Source organism: Triturus cristatus, chromosome 7 (genome assembly GCF_964204655.1).
Source record: "Triturus cristatus chromosome 7, aTriCri1.1, whole genome shotgun sequence".
Classification (NCBI taxonomy): Eukaryota; Metazoa; Chordata; class Amphibia; order Caudata; family Salamandridae; genus Triturus; species Triturus cristatus.
Genome location: NC_140590.1, coordinates 73,116,554 through 73,128,207, shown reverse-complemented (window position 1 = coordinate 73,128,207; position 11,654 = coordinate 73,116,554). Strand labels below are relative to the sequence as shown.

General features: G+C 44.4%; 1 long non-coding RNA gene across 1 annotated transcript in view; it reads right to left on the bottom strand.

Moving 5' to 3' along the window:
• Nucleotides 1–1,353: 1,353 nt before the first annotated feature.
• LOC146808854 (uncharacterized) overlaps nt 1,354–11,654 on the bottom strand; it is a 147,823-nt gene continuing 137,522 nt past the window's right edge. Inside the window, exons 3-4 of the long non-coding RNA XR_014965494.1 lie at nt 10,617–10,787; nt 1,354–1,432 (exon numbers count right to left, since the gene is read on the bottom strand). This is a non-coding gene — a long non-coding RNA (uncharacterized LOC146808854). The remainder of the gene's footprint in view (nt 1,433–10,616; nt 10,788–11,654) is intronic.

Sequence of the window (11,654 nt, the reverse complement as noted above, 5' to 3'; positions counted from 1 at the left end):
AATGTTTTTCCTATGTAAACTAGGTCCTAACTATACCTACCTACTGGCCTGGTCTGCCAATTGGCCTTCCAGTCAGTAGGCCCAGTACTAGTCATCGGTGCATGAAACAAATGTTTCTGTGGTGTCTGTTGAATTTAAATATCATTTAGGCCATGGATGGTATTGGATTAAAATGTCAAATGTGTTTTTTGTGGTATTTCAATTTTTTTCCCTGTGAGCAGTGTATAGGTGGGGTACTGCACTTGGAGGATATGTGTTGTAAACATTTTTGACCCTATTAATTTTCGTTTTTTTTGATTGCTGAATTAATACTGTGTTCGTTGTGTTACAATGCTTCCTTTGTCTGGCCAGTATGTGTGTGTGTGCGTGTGCATGTGCCATGGACCACCATTTGCCTTAGTTCCCCAGGAATGTGGTAAGAGGTCATTTTGTAGAGTCAGTGTCCATAGGCCTGCACGTGTTCTTTGTTTTAAAATGCTTCCTGCTTGTTGTTGTGACCATGTTGCTGGTGGCCATTTTTTATAGCCAGCCAGTGTACTTTTGCCATTGGCCTGCATGTCTTGTTCTTCTATCATTAGTTTGTGGCCATGCCTCCTTGCTTGCTGTTTTACCATGTGGTCAGTGTCCATTGTGTGTAGGCAGCCAGTGTGTTTTTTCCATAGGCCTGCATGTTGTTGTCATTGATGACCATGTGGCATTGGCTCGCAGCCATGTTCTGTCTACAGCCAGTTTGGACCTTTGCTATAGGCTTTTATGGATGGTTAAGAAATGAGATAGCAAGTTAATAAATTATATGTTTGAGGACAATTTCACTTATGTATAAAAAGATCTTTTATTTTTTAAGTTTTTGATTTTTTTAATTGTATTTCTTAATTATTAGTTTTAAAACAATTCGCTGTCTTTTTAAATTTAATGTATCTATTTATTTTAATTAGGATAATGTATTTGAATAATATTATTTTTTTAATGAATGTTTTAATTCCCCTACCCCATTTTCATAACATCTGGCATCAATCAACCCCATGTCTGCTGTATGTGCACAACAGCATTCATTGTCTGAGGAAAAAGAAGGGTCAAGGCACACAAATCCTGCACTCAACAACACAAAGTGACGAGAGTAAAAAAAAGGTATATTGTAGTGCAAAGAACCAGAGACATAACCTCTATATGTCTCCATAAAGGGAAAATAAATTCCCAAGATAAAACACAAAAAATGGTTCAGCACTCAACTTCCTAATCAATTGTAGCTGTAACAGATTTTGTAATCTATAGTACACATATAAGAATATCAGAGCAGTAGCTTCTCAAGCAACCGATATGAGTCATTTCTTCTTTGAAAAATAATCTTTTATTCTGTATTCATTATTCTTTCTTAAAAGACAGCATGCGATTGGTTGCCAACTCGTTTTGTCCACCTAGGAATTCTTCAGGGCTACAAAGATATACAAAACAAACTAATTTTACAAAATATACAAAAGTTAAAAACGATATATATTTACACTGTACATAGAACCAGACATTACACAGTATATCAATATAAGTCTACAGAATCCATACGTCCCTTTATTACAATAATTATTACCTTCAAATTCTATACAAGTGTTTCTGATAATAGCTAACAATCATTATATACATATTTATAGAGGGAGATAAGCAAGCTCATGTATGTTGAATAACATTATTTTGTACAATCAATCCTTATCATACTAGTATATAAGGTTCACTAATAACCCATAGTTCCTGAGCAACGTTGCCTCAGTATAACAAGTTAAAAGAGGGCTCTGTATGTACTAAACATATCAAAATGACGCCATCACTATTCTGAGAGCTGTACAAATCTCATAGTGCAATTTCACACCTTAGCATGCGAAGGATGTTCTCGCATGTTCTTCAAGGTGCTGCCTTCTAGTAGAGAAACTATGGTATAGCAGATGTATCTGTAGGAATATTAAAATAAAGATCTCACCATGCTTGTTATCAATGTAATTTTCTAACAATAACCACAATTGGTAAACATTTTGGATGGCAGGTACCCGGCCATGTATGTCATATCAAAAGTACTAGAATATTTGCACTACTGAGGGCAAACATTCTATATGTTCAAAGCAAGAGAGCCCCAAAGAATAACTGCTTCAGACACAGGAAACAAAAGTGATCATGGTCCCTCATTCTCAAAGAAACATGTCATTCATAAGATGTCATGGTTGAATAATATTCATACATTAATTCATCAATTGACTCTTTTACTTAGGTTTCAACATAAGCCCCATTGTTATGTGACTTTCCATGATAAAATCATATTGAAGCACCAAAAACATGGTGAATAAGGATAGACAAAACCATGGATTGAGGCACAAGACAGGTATCAAATCTGGTGTGTCTGCGCACCACCCAAGTTCATACATTGAAATAAATGGAAGGTAACCCAGGTCAATAGAGGTCCCCACACAAGTCTATTATTAAACGACCAATGGGCAATACATAAGAAATGTCACTAAAAGTCATGAATACACAAAGCGTCATGTTTACACACTCCTGCTTCCAGGCCATCCGAAGCGCACCCAAGGACCCTTCTCCTGCCGGAACTGCAGCTTCACCAGCAACAGACCTGCCAATCCACCCACCAGGGCAGGATGCAACCACCTCAGATGCATACTCCTGAACACCCGCTCCGCACGCAAACATGCCATCGAACTCTGGGACCTGCTTGACACATCCTCCCCGGACATCGCTTTCCTGACTGAGACCTGGATGAACGACTCCTCGGCACCCGACATCGCCATAGCCATCCCGGACGGCTACAAGATCACCCACAGAGACCGCACCAACAGAGTAGGAGGTGGAATCGCCATGATCCACAAGTCCACTCTCAAGGTCTCAACCAACTCTGATGACACCCTCAACACTGCCGAACACCTGCACTTCCAGATCCACACTGATCCCAACACCACCCTCAGAGGAACTCTGATCTAGAGGCCCCCCCAGCCCTGGCTACAGTTCAGCGACTCCATTGCCGACTTTGTCAGCACGCACGCTCTTGCGTCCACGGACTACATCCTCCTCAGGGACTTGAACTTCCACCTTGAGAAAAACAACAACACCATTTCCACCACCCTATTCGCCAACCTCGCCAACCTCGGACTCAAACAGCTCGTCATGACTCCCACCCACTCCACCGGACACACGCTTGATCCCATCTTTTCCGCAAGCCCCCAGGTCTCCTTCACCCACACCACCGAACTCCACTGGACCGATCATCGCAGCGTCCACTTCACCTTCGAGAAGCCCACCACGCACCAAGACACCCAACAGACCCTCCCGCCACTGCTGGAGCAAAATCACCGAAGACCAGCTACACACCGCCCTAGCCCGTAGCCCACCCACAGACCCCACTGACCCCGACACCAGCAACCTCAGATGCTGGATCGAAGACTGCACCACCACCCTTGCCCCGATCAAGAATCCCTCGAACAGCCGCACCAACAAGATTGCCGGCTGGTTCACCGTAGACCTCCAGAACTCCAAGCAAAACTGCCAAAAGCTGGAGAAGAAATGGCGCCACGATCAAACACCAGAGAACCAAGCAGCTCACAAGAACGCCACACGCCAACATCATCACCTCATCAGATCCACCAAAAAGACCTCCTTCAAGGACCGCCTCGACAACAGTGCACACAACAGCAAAGAGCTCTTCAACATTGTGAAGGAACTCTCCAACCCCAGCGCCAGCACCAACGACATCCCACCTTCACAAGACCTGTGCGACTCCCTGGCCTCCTTCTTCCACCACAAAATCGCAGACATCCACAACAGCTTCGACAACCAGGCTGCCACAACAGCCCACGACACCTCAGACTCCACGGCCACTGCCCACGGCAACCCCCTCCTCACCTGGACCAACATCAACAATGACGACACCATCAAAGTCATGAGCACCATCCACTCCGGCTCCCTGTCAGACCCGTGCCCCCACCACATCTTCACCAAAGCCAACACCACCATCGCATCTCACCTCCGCAAAGCCATCAACATCTCCTTCAAGACCGCGACCTTCCCGGAGAGCTGGAAGCATGCCGAGATCAACACCCTGCTCAAGAAGCCCAAAGCAGAACCCAAGGACCTCAAGAACTTCCGGCCCATCTCCCTGCTCCCGTTCCCAGTGAAGGTCATTGAGAAAACTGTCAACAAACAGCTGACCCGCTTCCTCGAGGAGAACAACATCCTGGACCCGTTCCAGTCCGGGTTCCGCAGCAACTACAGCCCTGAAACTGCCCACATCGCCGCCACTGATGACATCAGAGCCCTGCTGGAAAACGTCGAGACCGCGGCCCTCTTCCTCCTGGACCTGTCAGCCGCCTTTGACACCGTCTGCCACCGCACCCTACGCACCCACCTCCACGGCGCAGGAATCCGAGGCAAAGCACTGGACTGGACCACCTCCATCCTCTCCAGCAGATCACAGAGCGTCCGCCTCCCTCCCTTCCGATCGGAAGCCACCAAGATCATCTGAGGCGTACCCCAAGGATCCTCCCTCAGCCCGATGCTGTTCAACATATACATGGCCCCACTCGCCCACATCGCCAGACTGCACAACCTCAACATCATCTCCTATGCCGACGACACACAACTGATCCTCTAACTCGCCAAGGACCCCACCACCGCCAAAACCAACCTCCACGGAGGTATGAAAGCCATCACCGAATGGATGAAGAACAGCTGTATGAAGCTGAACTCGGACAAGATGGAGGTCCTCATCCTCGGCCCCACACCTTCGGCCTGGGACGACTTCTGGTGGCTGACCGCCCTGTGAGCAGCTCCTACACCCATCGACCACGCACGCAACCTGGGATTCATCCTTGACTCTACACTCTCCATGACCAAGCAAATCAACGCCATCTCATCCTCCTGTTTCAACACCCTCTGTATGCTCCGAAAGATCTACAAGTGGATCCCCACCAACACTAGAAGAACGGTCACCCAGGCCCTCATCAGCAGCAGACTGGACTACGGAAATGCCCTCTACGCGGGAGCCCTGGCCAAACTGCTGAAACGACTGCAATGCATACAGAACGCCTTTGCCTGCCTGATCCTCGACATCCCTCGCCACAGCCACATCACACCCCACCTTAGAGACCTGCACTGGCTTTCTGCCAACAAGAGGATCACCTTCAAGCTCCTCACCCACGCACACAAAGCCCTACACAACACCGGTCCAGCATACCTCAACAAACGGCTCACCTTCTACACCCCGAACCGCCAGCTCCGCTCCGCCGACCTCGCCCTCACCTCAGGAGAACGACCAACAGCGGCAGATCATTCTCCTACCTTGCCAACAAGTCCTGGCACACCCTCCCCATCCTCCTATGGCAGACCGAAGAACTACTAACCTTCAGGAGGCTACTCAAGACATGGCTGTTCGAGCAGTAGCAGCACCCCCCCCCCAGCGCCTTGAGACCCTCACGGGTGAGTAGCGCGCTATACAAATGTCTTGATTGATTGATTGATTGATTTAAGTATTTATTGTCAGCACACAAATGTAATCAAAAAAGCGTTGTCAGCGAACATTTTTGCTTCAGCTTTACATATAGGCAAAGTGTATCCACATAAGTATATATTGAATGATTACATTGTTGATCCAACAGCTCATCTTCCCGTGCTCTAATACCTTCTAAACTTGAAGAGCACTATTGCAGTAAGCTAATCAATATAAACCGAAATATGGAGCATTTGCATAAACAAAGTGTAATTACTCAAGAATACGGAGACAAGATGAACGGTCCTATGGGAAAGAACCTGGAAGCCCTTTCTAAAGCTACTTCTGTGCTGTATTGTTGGTAACTCATTCCCGTATTCGGCTAAAAACAATGAGAGGGGACTAAGAACAGTCATGTGGAAAAAAATACTTAAGATTTAAAGAGCAAAGATACCATTTTGAAATCAATGCAACCAGCATACATTTGAACACCAGAAATAGTATCTACAAACAACAATGACAAACAATCAGATTGTGCCTAAACGTACAGATATATTTAAAACAGTCATAGCCATTTTATCTTTGGTCTGATTTAATGGACCATAGAAACAAAATAAAAAGGTATAATAAATAGGTCAGTATTGTGGCAGATACAAGGCCAATTATGTACAAACAGGGAGAACCTCTACTTACGGAGCACAATTACTCCTGGTGGTTATGACAACGTGACGCCTGGTTCAATGTAAAAGAATTGAGCGCCATTTTGGTGCTTAATTTATAGTGAGTCAAAAGCCACTCACATCTGTATTACAACAGAAACAGCAAAAAAGGACTGTGACAAAAATGGACATCATTTTTTGAAAGGTCAAAACCAACTGTATATAGCCACGGACTAAGAAGAAAAAGTTAAATAAAAACAGGCACCATCTTATAATCACTAAAAACTGCTGCGATCTTTTAGTAAGATAATCATAATGTGCTACTATTTTATGTGCAATAGAGTCCTACAAAGAAAAGGCACAGGATAGATGCCCATAATGTGCTATAACAACAGATACATAATTTCTGTATAAAAATTATATTTTTTTAAATTCTAATCTACTGTCGCAAAGTGTAAACACAAAAGCTGTCCGTAATGGTGAAATTCAAATACCATCTTTGAATGTCCTAAGACCATAAGAATCAAGCCTCCATATTATTAGTTGTATGTAGCCGCAGACGAAGCAGAAGAGCTTGAACAAAAATGGGCACCATCCTATAATGACTAAAAGCGCATGAATTCCAGTAGTACAACAATCGGAATTACTACTATTTTATGTGCAAGAGAGTCCTACAAGGAAAAAGCACAAAATATATATGCTCATGCTGTGCTATCACTAAAAATAGATAACTATAAAAAAAATGTTGGGGGAAATGTTTCCGTACTATCACAAGAGTTTAATCCCAAATTCTGTCTGCAATTGTAAAATCCAGATACCATCTTTAAAGGTCCTAAGACCATGAGAAGCAAGCATGTACAAGATCAGTATATCTCAACTATGGGAAGATCACCCACAGGCAACCCCAACATAAAACAATCCCATATGTTTCAAAGTCTTACTAGGGGGCAGGAGGGAACATCACACAATGTTCATTAATGTGTTCCTGTTGGACTTGGCCCTTTTTGCAGGGTCATCCCTTAACTTTTTGCATTCCTCCTATATTTTTTCTGACCTGCTGTTGGCTGTTTTATGACTCTGGGCACTTTACCACTGCTGATCAGTGCTAAAGTGCATATGCTCTCCCTATTGTAAATTGATGTATGAATTGGTGATTCCATAAATAACTGGTTTGGTTTACTTGTCAGACCCTAGTACAGTGCACTGAGTGTGCCCAGGGTGTGTAAATCCAAATGCTGCTAGTGGGCTTGCAGCACTGGTTGTGCCACCCACAGAAGCAGCCTTGTAAAATGTGTCTAAGGTCTGCCATTGCAGAGCCTGTGTGCAGTCTGGTACTGTCATGCTGACTGGGCAAGTGCACCCACTTGCCAGTCCCTAAACCTTCCCTTTTCTTCATATTAGACACCACTATGCTAGGCCCAAGGGCAGGGTGCATTGTAAGTATAAGGTAGGACATGCCCTGGTGTATGTGACATGTTCTAGTAGTGAATTACAGCCATTTTTGTTTTTCACTATTGCAAGGCTACCTGTTCTCCATAGACTATAATGGGCAGTAAGATTGTTACATCTTATAATCCTAACTGACTCAGGGAACATGGTAAAAATTCGAATTTAGTATGCCTGAACTCAGAATGATAAAATACATCTTTTAGTGAAGTTGGTTTTAACATTCTGTGTTTGAAAATACCACTTTTAGAAAGTAGGTATTTTCGTGTCTAACCATTCAAACCTGCCTCTGCTAGGCTGTGTATTCCCTGTCTGGAGTTTGAGTGACAGGGCTGGAGAATTCCAGGAGACAGGGTGAGTCCGCCCAGTTGTGAATAGGGAGATCTGCATCTAGATGGGAGGGAGGAGTTGCACCTGGGACCTGAATAGGACTGTGCCTGCCCCCCACAGTCCTGGATCCACCCCCTGTGGTGCGTCTGATGTCTCTGCCCTGCACTGTGAAAGGAGAGAAGGAATCATGTCAACAAAGTGCTCCAGTGCTGTTCTTTCCCTCCACTTTGCTGGCTCCACCTCCTGTGGGGCGTCTGATGTTTCTGTCCTACACTTTGAAAGGAAAGGAGAAGTCTGGTAAACAGAGTGCTCAGGAACTGGTTTCGACTAGGCAAAGGCCCCTCTCCCCTCAGAGAACAAAGGATTTTGGGGTATAAGTAGTGGGACCCTGATCCCAAGAATTTAGATCACTTTTGGAACAAGAAGAAACCTTTACTGAGGAGCGGAACCTGAAGAAACTGAGGAGAGACTATCCCTAAGCTGAAGTGCTGCTTGGGGGATTGGCCTGTAGTGGTTTGCCTGACTGCCAAAGGAAGGAGAAGAGACTTTGTGTGCTTATTTCAACTTGTAAGGATCTCCAAGGGCTTGGAACAGAGCTTGCCTCCTGCTGAAGTCTCAGGGACAACAGACTTCAACCCCCAGCTCCCCAGAGTTCTTTGGAAGTGCCTGCTGCTGTTTTGGGCCTTCTGAGGGACTGCGTGTCGCAAGGAGTTGGAAGCGCAACTCAACGAAGCCGAAGTGTGTCGCTGTCGCTGCTGCTGCCGTCGCACTTCTGAACAAGGGTGTTGCCGCTGGAGTTGTCGCATTGCACCGCATTGAGAGAAGCGTCTCGCAACGAAGAGGAAGCGTGTCGCTGCTGCCTGCCGTTGCACTTCTGAACAAGGGTGTTGCCGCTGGTGTTGTCGCACTGCACCGCATCGAGACAAGAGTCTCACAACGAGGAAGAAGCGTGTCGCCGTCGCACTTCTGAACAAGGGTGTCGCCGCTGGAACTGTCGCATTGCACCACATCGGAGATAGCGCCTCGCATCCCCGAGAAGCGCGCCACAGTCGGAGCTGCTGCCGTCGCATTTCTGAACAAGGATGTCGCCGCTGTCGTTGTCGCATCGTGCGGAAGCTTCATGCATCGTGGGAGAAGAGTGTCACAGTTGGAGCTGTTGCCGTCGCACTTCTGAACAAGGGTGTCGCCGCTGCAGTCCACGCATCGAACCAAGAACTTCTCGCATCCCCGGAGAAGCGTGCCGCTTCTGGAAGATCTTCACGTCTTTCTTTCTTTGCACCAGATCTTTGCCGCATTTCCATCGCTGCGACATTGCTTGTTGTGGAAGCACTATGCATCGTAAGGTACATTGACGCAATGTGTTGCATCTTAAGAACTGAACTGAACTAAGCTAAAAACGACCATCTTAAAATAATAGTATTGTGTATTTTTGTCGTTTATGTTCTTGTGGTAAATCTTTATAAAGTATACTTATTTTTGATATAAAACCTGTGTGGTGTCCATTTGTAGTGTTGTCACTGGATTACTGTATGTGGTTACAAATGCTTTACACACTGCTCTGAGATAAGCCTGTCTGCTCGTGCCAAGCTACCAAGGGGGTGAACAGGGGTTATTCTAGGAGTGTACCCCCTTACCCTGACTAGAGGCAAGGGTCCCTATTTGTCACAAGTACCTACCTGTGCCAATTCGAAATCCCCAAACAGTTACTGATAAGAAAGTTTGTCCCTTAGAATAAACCATGCCGCTGCTTCTCTCTAGCTTAAAGTCCTATAATTCCCACAGAATTTGACATGTTTTTTTAGCAAATGTAAGATCTCTGCATAAGCATGCCATTGAAATATGGAAACTACTTACCTCAGAATCCCCTAACCTCGGTTTTCTTACCGAGACTTGGCTTAAACCTGTCTCCACACCTACCACTTCCATGGCTCTCCCTGAAACTATCATACTATAAGACTAGACAGGGAAGATAGAATGTGCGGCAGCATTGCTGTTGTTCACAAAGGACCTTTGAAAAACTTGATACTTATCTGTACGATAATATAGAGATCTGCATCTTAAAAAATTGAGTTCACGCCCAAGGACTGCTGGAAAGGCACCATAACATCCTTAAATTCTTTACAAACCTGACTACCTGTACTAACAATACCCCTCCCTCCCAAACTTTATGCAGTGATATCGCTAACTATTTGAAAGAAAATTGTAATAAAATATTTGACCAATTTTCCAGAGACATTGACACCTCGGAAGTCACTGTTTTACACACCACATCTCCCATGGAGATTGTTGTTCGTTTAGAGAGTTTCTCCCAGCTACATGTAGTGGTGAAAATTTCTAACAGTATGGAGGATGATGGAAGGACTCAGGGCATGACTACTTCAACAAGGTACTCCAGAAGAAGGCAGGTATCAACTTCACTGAAATCAACCAAGTTGGCAATGACTTTGTAGAGACCTTCCCAACTCTGCAAAGTGGTGGCGAAGTGAGATAGTTGCATTGATTTTACTTGATTTGGAAAATGTAATGTTGCTGGGTGTGTGTGCTGGCTGGATCAAATTTAAAACTATGTGGTGGTTGGGTGGGGCACCTGTTGTTGTTGCACAGGCTGTGTATTATTATTATGATGATGAATTGATGATCATGACAGTTGTGAGTTTAATCAGCCCAATACATGCAGCCACTTGTTGTTGTTGTAAAATTGCTCTCACCTGATTGATCGCTCATCAGTCATAAAATGAATGATTGAAAAAAGGACTATTCTTCTCTCTTGTGGGCTTCTGAGTCTTCTTGGAGCAGTCCTTATGAAGTTTTCCTTCTGTCCTTCCCCTTGATTCTACAATATGATTTTTGTTTTGCAATCTGCTCAGCTTTCTCTTCTCCTGCACAAAAAGGGAAAAGCACCATGACACTCAAACTTATCTTACCGGACAGTATCAGCAAGGCACCCAAGATTGACAGACAGTGCAGGTAGAATGGAGATGCACCTCCCAATCTGGCAATACAGTATCATTTTTTCTTTAAATATTCATTTTTTAGAACTGTGTAGGTTCTTCGCTTCACTCCTACATAATTTGCAATGTATTTGCTAGTTTTCAAACCTAGGTGACAGAACATTTAGATGTATATTAATGTAACCAGTCTATCTGGGGCAGAGAGCCTTATTGGTTTGCATTGCATTTAGGTTACCTTACCTGTACTCATTCCTCATACTCTTTTACTCCCATAGCAGTTTGATGTTGGTTGTCTGGTCATTGCCCATTTTAATATTGTATTTGTGTATTCTTTGTCTTTTTCACACCTTTCCCAAAATCCCTCAACAAACCCCTAACCATCTTTCCCCGGGCTATGTGATTTATTGAGGAGTGACTTAATGTATACTATTAATTGATCGCACACATAGGGCCTGATTCACAGAACTAACTTAAGACAAAATCCTAAACTTACTACCATTTTGGTATTCACAGAAGGCACTTACTCATTTCGGTATTCACAGAAGGCACTTACTCATTTCGGTATTCACAGAAGTTAGGAGTCCTAACTTTAGGACTCCTAAATGCCTTCTGTGAATACCGAAAGTCTTAAAATTAGGATTTTTCTCAGTTTAGTAGTAGTATAGTTAGGACTCCTTACTTTAGGACTCCTAAATGACTTCTGTGAATACCGAAAGTCTTAAAATTAGGATTTTTCTCAATTTAGTAGTAGTAAAGTTAGGACTCCTAACTTTAGGACTCCTAAATGCCTTCTGT